The 18,099-nt window shown below is 48.3% G+C and overlaps 1 protein-coding gene across 1 annotated transcript in view; it reads right to left on the reverse strand.

The window, feature by feature from the left end:
* The window catches only part of LOC121588175, a 60,541-nt gene that overhangs the window by 17,004 nt on the left and 25,438 nt on the right, over window positions 1-18,099 (reverse strand). Inside the window, exon 2 of the mRNA XM_041905849.1 lies at window positions 12,905-12,936. The gene's annotated coding sequence lies outside the window, so the exon portion shown is untranslated. The remainder of the gene's footprint in view (window positions 1-12,904; window positions 12,937-18,099) is intronic.

Consider the following 18,099-nt stretch of genomic DNA (forward strand, 5'->3'; position numbering starts at 1 on the left):
AGGTGTTCGAAATGCGGCGGTAAATATTGGTTCAAGTACCCACCTTTGCTGGGCTTAGGCTTTGAGCCGATGCGCCAAAACACGTCATCGTCCTTCACTCCACAAAACGCCGAATGTTGCGAAAATGTTGCTCCACACACACAGACACACACACAAACATATAGAGTAGCGTTATGGCAGTGAACATTCCGGGCACGTGCAGGCCCCATTCCGGGGCTGCCATAGGGTGGGCAGATTTCGGGCAGGTTGTTTGCATGGGTCGAGAACCTCCACCTTCGCTCCCCTGTACCCGCACCATTGAGGCATACAAAATGGATTACGTACTTTATTTGTTTACATCAAAATTTATGTTTACTCCGTATGCGATCCGTAAGCCGAACAGCGCCCTGCAAAAGCCCTGTCGACAGCGGTGATGTCGTCAGTGGCAGCGCTCGTAATACAGCCACAGCAGAGCAGCTCCAGTGCGGCAGTAAGGCTCCAACCATACACCGATCTATCTGGATGGAGCAATGGATGAATGAAAATTGTTTTCCTTACCTCAAACCACCGGTTTCGGCGCAACGGTTTCATCACATTCCCATTTTAAGACCCACACGAAATCCAAAGAAACACATTCCGACCGTCCGCAGTGCCGGAGGATTCGGAAAGATTCTGCCGCCGTTGTTTTAGCCTCACAGTATCGCGTGAGCCGGGCGTGCAGCGTGAAACCATTTTCCAGCATTTTCCTCCGTTTCACTTTCACAGCAGTCTCGGTTCAATTTCTGCTTCGCTGCGAGGCGAGCCAGCCGGCGAGGATTTAAAATACGAGCATTGAAAAGTGAATCTGGTCGTAGCTGGCAAGGAAAATCCGCTTTATCCACCCCGGAGGAAAGTCTGCCCTGCATGTGTGTGCTTTCAATTAATGCAACAGCCTCTAAAAAGCAAACTAAGGCGAAGCTGCCGCTTCTCTGGCAACAGATGGAGAATTGCTCCGGTGGCGTATGCAAGTGAGATAGTGAGATTTCTCTTGTGGCAAATTGTGGCAAAAAGATTAATTTGAGAGTGGTGTGTGTATGTGTGGTTTTAGTGTGAGGTGGGTGGAAAATGGGGTGGCAATTTCCAGGCAAATGTAAAAACAGTTTCAACTTGCTGAAAGATTATTCGAAAACCGCATGAAAACGATATAAACGCCTGCTGGTATGCAACACGTCATGCACAGAAAGTAATGTGCTTGAACGACGCCTCAATGTATGCTAAAAAAAGTGTTCAATTGTTAGGTTAATGAGGTGTGTATGTATAAGGTGCATTATTTTATGATTTTATTCAAAACCATATTGTAAATTCTTGATATTTTCATATCATAAGGAATAAAAACAAAGCGTTCTATAAAATATCCTTTTCCACAACTACTTTATCAGATGAGTTTCTACACAAAGCGGTCACTGAACCAGCCACCACTGAGCCTGTTTAAAGCATTTCATTCCTTTAAATGACCCTTCCCGTTCTCCCTCACCATCCTCACCACACCAGAACGGGGTCGCTACCGTTCGGTACCGCCCACCGTTGGCGGTGCACGTTACGCGTTTCCCACATTTTCACATCCATTAATGGCGTTTTGTATTTGGTGCTGTTGCTTTATTTGCCACCTCGACCACCACCATCATTATCGTGGTCGGCCAACAACAACCACCCAGATCGACCCCCCCCCCTTCCCCTTCTCCCCCCGCTACGCTTTTGTCTGTTAGTCGCCACACTTTTGGTTAGCAAATTAAGAACGAAAAAAAGGGTTTCGCCTGTGAAGGAATCCTGGGCCCTGGGTGTGGCATCCCTCGTGGCCGGGAGCATTCAGCAGGGGAGGAAGAAGAGGGGGAACATTTTTCACGCCATTCAACATTCTTCGGTGATGTGGAACCCCATTCACCCACGTCAAAGTTGTAGGGTTCGGGGTTGATTTTTCACCGCCGACGAACAATGGGATGAAAAAACCCCGAAACCCTGCCCCATAGACTGTTTCTAGGAGCTTTTTTTTTTTTTGGGGCGGCGTTCGAACCCACCCGTAACGTGTCAGGTTGCTACACATTCTCATTAAAAGCACCGTTAAGGTTTTTTTTTGCTGTTGTTAGTTCGTTACACGATTGTGTAGTAAAATTTTATCGATACAAGGTTCCCGCAATCGACGATCGTTGCGAGGGAGAATAAGGGCCGTGATATCAGTTTTCTCCCGAATCCTTATAACTATATTCTCTTCTCCCAAAGTAAGGGCAGCCCAACTGGACCAATGTCTATTATTCTTGCTTTTTGCCGGCCCTTATTTGCGTTACTTTTACAGGAAAGCTTCTTCGTTTTACTTACTCCTCAGGAAGCTGCTTATCGGCATGGCAAGCTTGCCCCATTGTTTGTTGCGCCACAATTTTGACGAAGGCTGCCGTAGCTTGTGCATAAATTTAAATTTTTACACTACTCTCTGGCTGAACACCCTACCGAGATACATATCCATTGAGTTGTCTACAGTGACAAGTGAAAAGGGACCCATCCGCTATACCCAAAAGTCAATGGCGTGCGATCGTCAAACGCGGCCAAACGCCTCCCCGGTGACACGTCCGGAACCGGTCTCACCCGACAGGGCGGCAGTTCCCGGCCGGAGCTTTTGTTACAAAGAAAGCAGCACGGTGAAAGCAGAAAGGCAACCCATAATGCTTCACATCACTTTCTTTATTTGCCGGAATTTTAAACAAGTTCCATTCCCCATTTTCATATACCACTTTGTCGTATGTTTTATGAACATTCCTGAACATCTCGCAGTTGGAGGGAGGTGGTAAGAAAACCTCCTGCCTGCAGTGTGGAGAGGAACTCGCGTAACTTCCTGCTTCCTGCGCCATCCCACAAAGAGAATCTCCCTTCTTTTGGTCCTTAGCATTATGTAAAGCCACCGGCAAACACAGTCTCTCCCCCCTCCCCCCCCCCCCACCCACCCACCCCATCGACAGCCCTTTCAGCCGGTGCGTTCATTCGGAAACGCCATCCTTCCGAGCCCCATTTCAGGCAAACAGGCTTTTGTGCCGGTCGGTTCCTTCAACTAGCCCAACGACTTTCTTCCATTGTTGCTCACTTGAAGTGGGTCTTTCACCTGCTGAAATGGTACCATCCCACTGTCCTCGTTGCAGTCGCGGGCGGTTTTTCCTCAATAAGGATGGCAGCAATCCATCGTGGCGCGCTGAGTCTGTGTGTGGACACGGGAAAGTCGCGAAAAATTACAGCTATTTACTGTTGTGTAAAACCACAACTTCCTCTTACCCGCACACACAGACACACGCTTACACTGGGCTACACCAGTTCGTTCCACGTGCTCGTTACATTGTTTTTCGAGTGTGCCTTTGGCACTTGACAGCAGTGAATGCTGTCACTGGTGGGTGTGTGCGTGTGTGGTGCCATTTCTTCGCAGAGTGCTGCTCTTAAGCCAACTGACACGTTATCACAGACGGACGGCAGATGGAAGAGATACGAGCAGCACCATTGAAAGCTTTCTTTTTTTCGCTCTCTCTCTCTCTTGCAGCATGTGGGACGTGTATTACATTACTCTTCAAAAAAGGATGTCTTTTGAAATCAACCTTCAAGGCACACACACACACGCACAGGCAAAAAGCCCATTCCCGAATGTCGACGCTGGTGTGTCCTACGTTTTCAGAGCTGCCAGCCTTTCTGTCAGCTTGTTTCGAACGGGACCGGTACCGAGAGAACAATCAATTATTCAGCAAACATTCAGATTACAACGTCAATGTGTCTACCATGCAGCCCCTGGCCAAGATGCCCGGAGCAAGACGAATGCTTCGGCTGATCGAGTCTGACGTCCTTCGATAGTGCCATAGAGAGAGAGAGAGAGAGAGAGAGAGAGAGAGAGAGAGAGAGCGAGAGAGAGAGCGAGAGAGAGGGAGAGATAGATAGATAGATAGAGAGAGAGAGAGAGAGAGAGAGAGAGAGAGAGAGAGTAGCACACACACACAAACAGAAAGATGAAGATCTTTTAGCTTAAGACACGAACCCGCTTTAATGAACGTTGCTACACTCTGCTCGGTCTCGCTGGCTAGAAAACTCTCACAACTTCCCAGCGTGTAACCTAACGCACACCATTACCCTTCCCATGTTCCAGGACGTGCTGAGCAAAGGGCGGCGGCAAGCAAACGATGATTAATCTTTTCGCTCTACGGCGTCGGCAAAACTCTCGTACATCATCGCAGACGCGGGACCTGCGTTGGTGCTGCCAGTGTACCGTAATTGCCCCGATTGAGGAAAGCTCCTTCCGGAGGGGCCGTACGCGGAACCAAGCGGAGCGTGTGAGAATTTCATGCCCCGATTTATACATACACATCGAGATGTGTGCGAACGCTATATCATAATATCCTGGAACCGGAGTAGCGAGGAATCCACCAGGGAACCGCCACCACGGCTAATGACTTTCTCGCATCGTGCGCTCCGTTCCGGCCATTAAAACAATCCCGCATGGCCGAGCCGGCTGGCTGTTGCGATCATCATCAAGCTGTGAAATTCTCGCTAAAAGCCACCCATCGACACCGCACCGACGTCACGGAACGCACGGTTGTTGCGTCACGGTATACCTTCTCGGTGCCTCCTGACTGCAAACCATTTAAACAATTTCCCCTTTTGGCATGCCGCCGAAAGAGGGTTAGGTGCGACAAAACAAAGTGTGCTTTAAAGCTTGCCCCAAAAAACCGAAGAAGATGTAAGCGATCGCACGGCCCAGCACCGCACGATATCAACAGCAGCTGCCCCCTACTGATAAGCGAACTCTCCATCTTTATTCAGGTGCGCTTAAGACGACACACGGGTCCCGAGCAGCTCTGGCTTGCCGTCTGACGTCTGACGGTCGCCCGGGCCCGGTCGGCTTCTACGGTCGGAACGGTGGTGTTGGCAGCATTTAGGCAGATGACTTCCCGGGCCGGGCGTGTCGTTTGCAATGAAATATTCATTTCGGCCCGTCATGCTTCCATGGTCGCACGGAATAAATTACCCTCCACGCGGGCGTTGTGCGCACGGGGGGACGATTTCGCGCGAGCGAAACTAGTTAACTTCTGACATAATCAACAATGCTCAGCGGTCTTTGTTGCAGCAGAGGGGAGCGGTTTTTTTTCGTTTTGTTTTTGCTTGCCGTAGCTGTTGGGGCGGAAATTGAAAGTGACTTCGAAGAATTGGGCAGTGCGAAACTTACCAGACGGCATTGCAAGGTTTAGGGTAACGTTAGAACATTCTGAGCTGAGAGCAGTGGCGGATCATGGGTATCGGGGGCCCTACGCGGAAAGACGAGTTGAGGCCCCCTGCAAATGGTAAATGTAGTTGGGGGTGGGGGGGGGGGGGGGTAGTTGCACTAAACTTGCTGTTGGGAGAATGAAGAGTAAACTTGAAATGCCATTGGGGGGGGGGGGGTGCAAATGATTTGCCAGGCTTGGGGCCCCAACGGCCATCCTTCCGGGGGCCCTTGTCGCTAGTACTCTGTCCATACGGCATACTATAGAATGGCGATCTACGGGGCCCCTAAATCGGCGGGGCCCCAGGCGACCGCCTAGTCCGCCTACCGTTAGATCCGCCACTGGCTGAGAGCATGTCCTTGATTGATACCCGACGAACGCTTTGTCTTTCAATGTGGAGGACATTTCGCATACGGCATACTTCGGTCAACTATTTCTTTCCTCGCTATCATCGGGCCTTTTTTTTGCTGCCTCCTGTTTGGAAAACTTTTGATGTCAATCAAACGAAATTCCGATCGCAAACTTCCCGCTTTCTGTGCGTCTGCAATAAACATTGTTGAGCTTGCGGTCGGGAATTCACCGCCCAAACCAAACCATTTGTTTTAGTATGTTATTCAGCCATCCTATACAATTGTTTGTCAGTGTGTGTGTGTGTGTGCGCGATTGTTTGGTGAAAACCAAAACCCGCAAAACACACCTTCAAACACATTCAATCTTCAATTGTCAAAATGGCTAACTTTTTCTCGCACGATCCACTCGAACTCGGCCTCCCCGCCCCCAAGCTCGTCGCTCACAAATCACACCGATGTGTCCTCCCCACCTCCCCCCTTTCGTCTTTGGTGGTATAACCACAGTTTTTCAATTAAAAATCTGTCACAAACTTTCATCATCACTCTCGTCAGTTTGAACTTTTTCCCATTTTCCCCGGGCTGCGTGGTGGTTTGGTGGTCTCCACGCCATTTCTACTGTTGTTGCTGGTTGTTTCCATATTTTTACTGTACCTTCAACCGAGCCCACCCGGCGGTGTCTCGTTCTATCATCGTCCTCATCATTCCACGAATCGTACATTTAATGCCGAAAAAACAATGCGCTCACAACCGACCTACCCTTGCTGGCGCGGGGCCTTTCCACTGTCGTCTGTTGGCAAGTGCTATCCTGAATGTCCCGTTCTTTCCTTCTCTCTCACTGTCTGTTTCCATCTCTTCCACTCTCCCTCTGTCATTTTCCATTCCTCCAAGCGCCGAAAAAACTTTTTTCCTTCCCCCTATTCTGAGTCTTACCCACGCTAAATCAACCTTCCTGTGACTGGCGCAATAACACAAATTATGCAGTATATTAAATGAAACAATCACTTGCTTGTGAGTGTCTGTGTGTGCGTTGTGTTTGTGTGGATTTGTTCGCTATGTTGTCTTCCGGTTCGCTTGCTCACTTAATTTCTTTCAATGCCGCTTTGCGTTCCGGAAGATTTAGTACGTTCAAGTTCCCCGGACGGATTTGTGCATTGGCATTGGGCTCCTGGTCCGGACAAGGGCCCCAAAACCAAACCCCAAAGTCCAACCCCGAGCCCTCGACAGCGGACCGGGGGGGGGGGGGGGGGGGGAATACATCATTCCGACAAACTTTCCATCATCCACGGTGGAGGCGTGCCATCAGAGCCGTAGAGACGGGTGAAAAACGGGACCCGAAAGCAATGGAAAAGCTTTGCGCCGGGACGGCTCGCACCATGGGCATGAGAATTTGATTTTGCTCCAAAAGCATCAAGCGAAGCGGAAGCATCCCGACAGCATGCCGGGCAACAGTTCAGAGATTCACAGCTCATCTTTTCACAGCTCCCCCCCCCCCCCCCGCCTGCACAGGAAAAGCCTGGCCTCCACTTTCATCACACCTACCCACTGGGGAGCATTCGGTTTTGGTATGTAAAACATTTTGCCGGTACGTACAAAAATACACCCACCTCGGCAGCTTCGAATGCTCCGAAAATCCTGGCGGTTGCCGTACCTGATGCCTGGATGTATGTTTTTTTGTTTCTTCTTCTCTCGTTATTATAATATAATAAAACAGAAACAAGCACACCATCACATATCAGATGAAATGATATACAAACGAAATGGTGAAAGGGATAGGCAGTTCCACAGCTCGGTGCACCAACCGGTGGATAGGTGCATTGCCATTGGGGATGGGGCTCGGGCATCGGTAAAACTTTACCACACAACCTTGAACTTTTCATAGCACAACACCCGAGCGCCTGATAAAGTGTGTTTAAATATTAACAATCGTGCGGGCACCTTTCCCATATTACAACGCCCTTGGTCAGGGTTATGAGTGAAGGTAAGCTCAACCCATCCCAAAAAACCGCTATCGAAAATAGAAACGAAGAAAAAAGAAAGAAAGAAAGAAACGCTAAAAAAAACCGTTATTTCATCCCAAAAAACCGCTGCTGCAATTTCATCCATAAAGCACTCGGGCGATCAAGTTAGGGAGGTTCATTAAGTGAGGATGGTTTTTATAATGATGCGTTTTTATGATCGCTTTCCTTTTGAAGTATCGGATGGTTTGCCTTATAATTGCCAGTTAAAATTCCACTAGAACCCTCCCCGTTAAGAGCACCGTTGGAGGGCTCGGGAAGAGTCCGTTTCGGTTTTAAATCATTCCGCTTGCTGTACAGCTCAACGAAAAGCTCTCTCATGCTTCAATACCCTCATGTCTCAAGTAACGCAGAACACACCCAAAAAAATGCTAGCTGGGCACATCAGTATGACACACTAGCAAAACGATAGCAAGCACTAAATGACACCGATCGATTCGATATCGGTTGCGTTCGATTTCTACTCCGACCAACAAGCACTCATCCCGGAAACACATCGGCTGCGTACTGGTCGTACTGCGCTAGTACACCCACCCCATGCGTAACATCTCCTCGTGGTGCGAACCTTCGCAAAGGGGGCTTTGTCGACAGCCACAAACTATCACGGGTTCAAAAACGGGCCCCAATTTTCTGTGGTGTTGCCTCTCGCTTTGCGTGCCGAAATGTTGGAGACTACCACCACAAGGCACAAGACTTTTATCTCGAGCACTATAAAACCCTAATCAACCTGAAAGTTCGAGAGGGGTACGGGACGTGTTTCGCCCATGGACAGTGTGTCATCCCTGGCCGGCCAAACGTACAGCGACACAAAATGCCCAGCAGTGCCAGTGCGATAAGCCCTCCCCCCCCCCCTGGAGAGTCGGTCGGTGGTAAGTGGGTTTGATATATGGCCTAGTATGGTGTGAAAAGGGATGCTCCCATTACGGTTTATGGCTGTGACCTTAAAGTTTACCCCCGGTTTGGTGTCTTCTTTCGGTGAAAAATGTATGCATAGATTAAAATTTTAACCACACCTGAGCTTCACTTTCTTCCTTTCCATGGCGAATGGAATGTACCATTTGACTGAATCAATTACAATCGCTTTTGTTTTCCTGCTGGAGCGTGCGATGCGTCTTCTTTTAACGATAAAGTTATCTCAAAAATCATTCCAAACCAATGGCACGGGCAGCCTGCCAAACAAACTGCTCCGGAAAACGAGCTCATCAATCAACACCAGTCCACGAGTTATCTATCTTTGGAAAATGTTCTCCCCCTCTCGATCGTCACGCGCCCTCTGGTCACCGATTCAACAATTCATCTTCTCCCGGGGAGCACTTCCGACCAGAAATGCCTTTAGTATCCTTTTGCTTTTGAGATCCTTCAGCTCTTCCCCTTACTAAGCACGGGCGCAAATGTTGACTGTGCGTAGTCCATCAAGTGTAGCACTTAAGCAGCAGCACCGAACTACTAAAGCAAATGGTCAACAAACTTCAGGGTGTGTGTGTGTGGGGGGCTAACCATGGAAAGTGGCTGAAAAGATGAAAGTTAGCAAATCGAATCGTTCACACCCTAAGCCTTGATGAGGAGAGGGATCCCTCGGTCGCTAGGCCACAAGTTCATATCACCGTCGATCAATCGTTTCGGTTTCCGAAGGCCTCTTATGCCCGCAAAGTAAACCGTAGGCACTGGTGGGAGCTTAAGCTGCTGCCTTTGCCACATCCGGTAGCGGTGGATGGTTGAACGTTGGGAGGGAGGTATATTTCCTCAAGTATTTCGATAAATATTTGATGAAAGCTACTCCATTTGCTAGCGCAGCGATAGTGGTGAAGCGATTCTTGGACCCGCTAGCTAATGGATGAATGAAAAAAGGGGGGGGGGGCAAATGGGCGAGCGGTGTGCTTGCAGGACCTTCGTCTCCGTGCCGTGTGACCTCTGTGTATCGATTAATTTGGTTGGAAAAGGCTTTAAGAAGCTTTTGGTTAGCGTTTGGGGAAGAGATTTGCTTGTTTTGAAACAACCAAACAAACTTACCGATGCCGAGTAGGGCTTTTCAAAATAGTTGTTAAAATACAAAACAATTGTAAAGTGAAAAGATTAAGCAAATCGTTATCTTGCAAAAGGATTTATCTACCAATTTCCTTCTCAGTATGCCAGAAACCAAATTTCAGGAAACATTCGCTCGGAATGTACGTGCTCGGGAACTCAAACACGCATTATCGAAGTTTGATGATTTCGCCGGACCAATCATTCCGTGCTTCGTTGGCCCTTACCATCATCCAGCTTCATACCACCTCACAACTCCCTTGAACGCTTCTCAGATCTGTGGAATTGGACCTGGCGAACACGCACCTTCCAAGATTGCCTCTTCCAATTCAGATCCGACCGTCAACGCATACATCTTCGTCACCGTACGACCAATCCGCGTGCAACGATTACAATTCCAATCACACACAAAACACACATTTGTTTCGATTAACCTCAATCAAGCCCAGCACCGTGGGAGGCCAAGGGACGCTGTAGGGACGCAGAATTTATGCACCAGTGGACGAACAAATCGGCCGACTCTTACGACTCGTTCGATTCCAGGCAAAAGATGAAAATCGTTTGCCAGTCCGAGCGGAAGGCCCTGGGACGGTTCGAACAGAGCCGGTCCCTTTTCAAGTGTCAATTCGCTCTCTCTTCGTGTTTACTCCCTGGAAGCGTTCGGGGAGCGATAGAGATGTTCCGCGGTGCCTTTTTCCCTCTTCACTACCACCACCACCACCACTGTGCCGTACCTTATCAAGATGGAAGTTGACTGACTTGCTGGGGTCGCTGGCGGCCGTACCCGAACCAACGAGAAGAGGTGTGTATCACAACCTTACTTTGATAGGCAATTCCGGCATCCCTAAGCCGTAGATTTATGAGGCTGGCAAAAGCTATTTGCTGTGATTTATTGCCAGCCTCGCCGGCCAGCCGGCAGGCTGGCTGGATGATGACGGATCGAGCCCGATTGCTGATCCTGCCACATCCCGATTCACAAACGCACCCGGGGACGCGTTAATGTTGCTCTAAATTGTTTTCAAACAGTGGCGACGGGCGCAAACGGAGAATCATTTGCACCCAGGATGCTCACGTTCCCTTGCCACCCTCACAGGATGGTTGTTGTTGATTGTCTCTATTGCTGCTTTCGCTATGAAGCATACTCCGTGGCAGAGAAGAAATATAGACACACAAAAGCATCATCTGTCACTCAATCATATGCTTCGCCTACCGTTCGAAGGGAAGGGTCGAACCAGTTATCCCTCCCAAACTAAGGCACCATCCCTTGAGGTCCATTCGGAACGCTCACGGATCACGAGCGGTGCAACGGTCTAGCTAAGCTAACAGAGTGAATAATTTGCTACCCACTGGAAGAAGTCTTGTCGGAGTCGTTTCCAAAGAGTACACTAATGCGAAAGATAATAACCACAGCGTCAGTGTGCGGCTCCTGTCTTTAATGTACCACCGGGGACTCTGCAAAACGTACGACCGCCAGCCGCCCCGTGGGTTCGGGTCACATTTTCTAGCCACAAACACACACACGCGCACGTACGTGTCGTGGTAAAGTTTTGGTTCACGCACCAGCAGTCCTTGGGGAAACATAATTAGCTCTGCTCGTATCTAACCGCCCTTGGAAGGGAATTTAGTAGCGAGGCTTTGGTTAGCCTTTTACCTATGGACAATGGACGGGAAAGCTCTAGGGAGAGAGAACAAGTGAAGAAAAGCGGCGGAGCTACATAAATGGCGCTGGTTGTCATTATCAGATACGCCGACAAAAGGGAAAGATCGTTTAACATTTGTCGCCGGAGTGGTAAAGCGCTGGAAAGAGAGATTTATTGCGGGCTTTCACCGGGCCGTTCACATAGGGCAAACTCTAAACTTCATTAGTAAGTTATTTTACACATGCGAGGTTTGTTGCCAAGCAGCCAAAATCTAGAAGGACTTAAACAGTAGATGTCTATTTACTATATTTTAGTTGAGAATTTGAATGAAAAAAGAAGAAATGAGAACTTAAGAAAACAAGATTCGATCTCACGTCATCGCAATCACAAGAGGATCACATAGTCTGCTCGACCAAAGTGTCTATAAGTCTAACGAGTCGTTCAACAGTGTATAAAAATGCTCATTTCGAACAATCCCAACGAAAAAATGGATAACTTTCAATAAGTAGCAATCACCATCAGCAATACAAATTGTCCGCTTGTTCGCCTTCGCATTTCAATATCCTGCTCATATTCAATTATCCTGCACACACAATAATAATAAAAAAAAACACACACACACACTTCCACACACACTCAACAGGACGACGCGATGTGCGCCTCTGTGTGGCCGAAGAAAAATGTCCCTCCCCAAAATGCCCCAAAATCGCCATCAAACCATCCAAACTAAATCCTCTCAATTGCATCGAATTATGCGATTCGTACCTGGTCATTGTACGGTGTTTGCTGAACCGAAGCCGAAGGTTTAGCAGCAAATCTCCATTCGCTTGCGGTCAGATTGAAATTGAAATTCCACCACCTCACCCACAGCGAACAGCAAACGGTCACTGGAAGCACCATGTCGAACATGCAGGATGCTTCCACCCGTCCACGTTTGCATAGTGATCAAATTCATAAAATACTTTTACATTTCTACACTGCCATAAACACACACAAACAGGCACGCGGGGTCGCGTGGATACAAATGGCAGGTCAGACGGAGCCAAGCCAGAGAAAGTCAAGAGCTCCAGTGCTTGCAAAAAGCTCCAGCTTCATCGAACACGCCACCACACGGGTTGGTTGCACTCCGCCTTCCGAGCGAAACCGAACAATCATCGCAGTCCTCGAATGGTCGAACAATGCAATCTGCGAGTCGATTGTGCACCGCTTCAGTTTGGATGCACACGGAGCAAGTGGTTGTATTTTGTACGTACAGAGCCTGTAAGCCGTGTGCTTGGGGTACTGTGACTGGGCGCCTATTTGTTCGCCATGCCATGCCAAAATCAGAAACAAACAAAATGTCTTCTGCTATGGGCTGTTCTCGCTATTTCTTCCCACATGTTTGAGGTTTGGGGTGAAATGGGAAACGAACATTTTGATTGAAATGGTTGGACTTTGTCGAGATACAGCATGCGGTGGACGAATACCGTGCCCTGGTCGTTATGAATTGTGGCAATATAGCGCAACATACAGAATGCCATGCGGAAAACGGGAGAATATTATACGTTGCTTGTGTTCGGAACTAATTAAGCATACCTGAGAAAAGGATACTTGAGGTATGCAGACAACGCTATGCATGGAACATTTAATTAACTTACCTATACGACGAGTGTAAGGGTGGACAAGTGATCTGGAAATAAAAAGAATGCACACGATTAAAACCATTCCACAGGCACTAATTAACTCTGCCTTTCATATAAAGAATCTTCATAGTTCGTTGCGTTGCAAATAAGCACAATTAGCTATACATTTTCTCCTTGCAACGAGCGCACTTCACCCAATTCCACGTCCTCAAATAGCTCAACAATCGACTTCCAACCTCTACCCACCATCTCTCCCGTACTCTATTAAGGCTTCGTTTGTATCCAATTATCCCTCTGCATCGTTATCGAAGGGTACAGGTGAAGCAGTCTATCCGTGTCATCGATGTGCATTGAGCAAGTTAATATTTTTATCCCTTCCAGAATGCTTGCTTCAAGTATTTTCCTTGCAGATAGCTTACCATCATCACTTCCGGCAAGGGGCTTTTGCTATCCTTTGGCAATTCGAGAGAGTGTAGGGAAGATAAAAAAAATGACTCCCCTGAGTTGATGATCCTGCCATCGTTTTTCGCTGCCCTGACGATGCATGCTGTGCAAACGTCAGGATGTGGTCCGACCCGACAAGGTAGCAAGCGTGACGATACCCCTATCGTCATCACACACACACATACACAAACACATGGATGATAATATTAAAATAATGATGTTGTCATCTTCACGCCAAAATTACCATCGGCTGCTGCAGGAAACGGGGTGCGCTGCGGGCGATGGCGAGAAAACGGCCCCGCTAGCGCTAGCGTATGATACATGACACAACCATACATCACTCGCCAGTGCTCGTGTCTTGTGACTAGGTGACAAAGCAAGATTCGGGTAGGTACCCACCCCCTACAGCATGGCACGGAGATCTTGCTTCCTGGTGCCAACGTTAGTGGCATCCTGGCGAGAGCAGCACGAGCGGCCAACCATATTGCCATAGGGCTTGTGGTATAGGATTATTATTAGCCTCCTCCTCCCCCTGACTTCCCTTCCAAACCAACCGATGACCAACCGCACGCCCAGTGCAGGAAGCAAAAACAGGGAACATATGACACATTCCGCTTCGAGGTTGACTTGTTTGTGTGCTCACTTTCTGCAGTTGCTGTACCGCGCGTCATTCGGGCTCCCGGTCCGGGCACCATAACGCCCGAAAGCGTAGGAAATTGTTTTCGTGTGAGAAGAAATTCCTCATCGATTGTCGTTATCGCCCGTACCTGGGGAGAGACAGCATAAGCAACGATGGGGCGGACACGTGTCAGGGCGTTTCAGAGCTTTTGTGTTGATTTTCCCCCGAAGGAAGTTTATTTTTATTCAAGTGCAATGATGGGACCTTTTTCTTTACGTCGAGAAGGTTTTCGCAGGAAGGTGCCATTGGAAGGTATTGGAAAATATTGTCCGTGGTGCAAATGGTGTTGACTAGCAGTACAGTTTGATGCAGCTGTTTTTGTGTGTGTGTGTGTGTGTGTGTGTGTGCGTGTGTGTGTGTGGGCGAATATGTGTCACACGATGGGGAAAGAAGAGCAAAATTGATTTCCTTGTTATTTATTTCCAATATCTGCCATCGTTTCGTAAGCAGAGCAACGGACATTTATTCATAGCAATCATCTTCCGGTGAAGTGTCAGATAAATAATACATTCAGCAGGACCTGCCCTGAACAAAGCTTGCATAACAATGTTTGCACAACAATTTCACAATTTCCCAGTTTCAAACCTAGAAAAAGAGTTTTTCTTTTCTTTTATTCTCGTGCGAAAAAGTCGCAGTCAAAGTGGGAACCAGCAGGAAAATAATACAGAACTCATTTTCCAACTTGTCAAGCTCCTTTCCCCGGCTCATCATCAATCTGGATTAAAGTTCGAACGGAATTCCTCCGAACCAATAAATTCACAACCGGCGTGAGAAATAATCTCGATAAATCTCATCCACCGTGCGACCATCTGCACCTGACGGATAGGCCGTCACGTCGTTTGTTGCTCGCTTACAGGAAGGTGTCGTCGCGCCGGTGACAAAGAATTCAACCCAACGCCATGCCCGCCACCAGTTGGAGGAAGTTGTCTTGAGAAGAGCTTAGGTAAAAACTATAAAGCGTAGCCATAGGAAACGTTCGAAACGCTTCTCGAACGAATCCCACCACCGGCTGCTAAGCATTCCTATCGCGGAAATATCTAACCCGCATTTGCGCACAATAAGCACCCCGAGCCTAAGCTTTGTGGGCGCCCTTTCCGCCAGGAAAGGAAACCAACGCCGGTTAATCACATTCACTGGCCGGGGGTGGGTTGGTAGTTATGAATTTTAATTTGAATAAATTTTTCATTAGCCAAATTCGATAACGTCAACGCGTTAGTCATTCTCGTGGCGTGGCATTCGCCTACCGTCTTGTCCCTTCCACCAGGGACGGCTTACCGCTTTTCCGTGATGCAAACGAGCAAACGAGTGGTCCTCCTGTATGTGTGTGTGTGTGTGATTTGAATCAAAGCTTCGCGTCGCGTGTTTTCCTTTACACCGTGTCGTGAGCACGTGGGCATGCCATTCGCTTGCCGTTCTTGTTTCGCGGACTGGTAACGTACGTGAGTGGCATACCGATCCGGATCCCGGAGCAGCGGTACGAATGTGATTGTCACCATTGGAGCTGCCATTGCCACTGCTGCTGCTGCTCCTTTTTACCTCCCGATAGAATCACGCGCTGCTCATAATCAAACGGAAGGGCAAAACGAACCACGGCACAGAACCAAACTACTGACGAAACACACACACACACAAACAGTGGGTCGGGTAATGGCTTTCAGATCAGATCACGTCATACAGGAAGGTGTCTTCCCATCGGGCACAGTGATACGACGGCCAGCGAACCACATTCCGAAACCATGCCAGCACGCGGGTGAGATTGAACGATGAAAATCCTCGCTGGCAAAAGGATCCAATAATCTGCCTTAACTGGCTCGACAAACGAACGAAGTGTTACTTTGAAAACTGTGGACCGCTGGAAGCGGTGTTGTCTGAATGAAGAAAGACGGAACTCCTTCGCACACAAAGCTCACCGAAACCGGATCCAATACTGGAAGATTTCGATCGATTGCAGTCATCGAACGAGCAAAACGAGCAGCTACATCCAAGTTAGTTTCACACCGAGCACTACAACACAACGCACGCTGTCCCTATTCTGGTCACGAAGCCCCGTTGCTCGACCCATCGTAAACGATTGCGCCTTCGATGCGGCCCTGCGATGGAAAGAGGTTAGATTTATTTATGTTTTTTCTCCGCTCAACTCGTTGGTGTTTGGCTTTTACTGGTGCTGTTTTCAACAAACTTTGGGAATAAAAACCCAACATCAATTATTGTGATTCTAGTGCCAAAAATCTGACCTCTAGACTGTTTTAGCACGAACTTCACAGTATACAAAAACGGCAAACAAAAAAAAAAATGCGCAGTATGAACATTTCCCCAAAACCGAAACGCTCCGCTCCGATCGTTTGGAAGAGCAAAATTGTCTTAATTAAATTTCGTCCCTAATTGAAGGAACACACATTTCGGGGAATTGTCGGTGTTCTTGTATCGCTGTTGGTTTATTCTTTTCCTTGGGGTTTGTTTTTTGTAGCTTTTGCAGAAAACTTAATCAAACCATTATAAGTTAGCTTTCGGAAGGTTTCGCAGCTATTCCGTTTGTACGTATATGTATTCTAGAAAGGGAATAAAATCACCCAAACGCGAACAACCACGGGAAAGGCTCTGAGTGCACGAGAAAGACGAACAGCCGAAGGCAGCCAGTGGCGGCTTCGTGTCGCTGACGCTGCCATTGGAGTGGAACAAGACTTTCTACTTAAAGCCCTCTATCATACCACCATACATGTTTAGTGACAAACACACACCATTGATTCTTAGTACCGGTTTCGGTGACGAAGTGTTTCAAGTGAGTACAAACTGGCCGGCACAGCATCTGCTAGCACGGGATGTCACGTTGTGCCGAATTAGAAACATGTTTTAAGAACACAAACTAATAGCTTCACTTGCAGCTGCACTTGTACGATAATCTATCGTTGGAGGGAGTAAATTAAAACACTCTTCAGCACAATGGCCTTTCTTACAAGCTTCAAGCAGCACGAGCCGTCCAGCAAATTAATGATGCATCAGTAGTTACCTGCCCAAGCTGTTGCTGCCAATAGCACCGCCGCACAACAGCACAAAAATCATGATCCCACCCTCCGCTGCTCGATCCTGCTGACAACAGCAAACATTATCGGCAGGATTATCGCCGTGTCCAGCAGCGGCAGAGTACAATAAACTGCTTGTGACGACAAATTCTTCCGCTCAAGCTCACCTTTACGCTAGCTTTCTTCGTTCAGCCGGGCAGCTGGGGACCGAGTTCTGTGATCCTGCTGATTGCCGAGCCTTTGGAGCGTAACGAGCTTATACCGGGCCTTGGTATCATTGCCATGCTCCTTTTTTGCTCTCCCCCAGCTGGAAAGTGAGCTGGTTTGTCTATTCCCCGGCCTTTCTTTTGCTGCATATCAGGCAGATTTTTTTGTTGTTCTCTCTCCTTTAATCTACAATATCGTCAAGCTACGATGGCCCCTCGATGGTCGGCGTGCATTGTCAGCATTGTGCTGCTCGTTTGCTACTTTGTATTCTATGTAAAAAGGACAACGATAATCTAGCGGCTCTTCGCACCCCCGGCTCATCTTCCCTGCTCGCTCTTCGTTCTTCTCTTCTCTGCAAGGTGCGTGCCAAAAAACGGTAATCCATCGCACTACCGATCGCACCCATTGTCCACCCATTGCGGAGGCGATCTCTTTATCCAATTTACCGCACGTCTAGCTTCAAGTAGGTACGCCTTCTTCTTTGCGCAACAGCAAAAAGCAACCCATTTCAACCCGTGCTAAAAAGAGCTTTGTTACGCCGGCCGGCATGAGGCATAAAAAAAAAACCGAGAAAACACCTTGTCGGAGATCGGCGAATCGGATCCGATATATTACACTTGCGCGCACATCGTCGACCCACCCGTCTCGACGTCCATCACACGAGCGTTAGCTTTCGCTCATCGTCAGTGGGCTGTTTGCCAACCGGCACAAGTCACGCGGCCACCTGACAGCCATCCCCGGGCCGAAGGGGGGGAAGGTAGTGCACATCATCTTACAAATCCGTTACTAATCCAGTAAGCTGAGCAGATTGAACTAAATTGAATTCTGTGCACATCAGCTTTCCTTCGGGCAAACCCTAT

This window comes from Anopheles merus, chromosome 2R, assembly GCF_017562075.2.
Source record: "Anopheles merus strain MAF chromosome 2R, AmerM5.1, whole genome shotgun sequence".
NCBI lineage: Eukaryota > Metazoa > Arthropoda > Insecta > Diptera > Culicidae > Anopheles > Anopheles merus.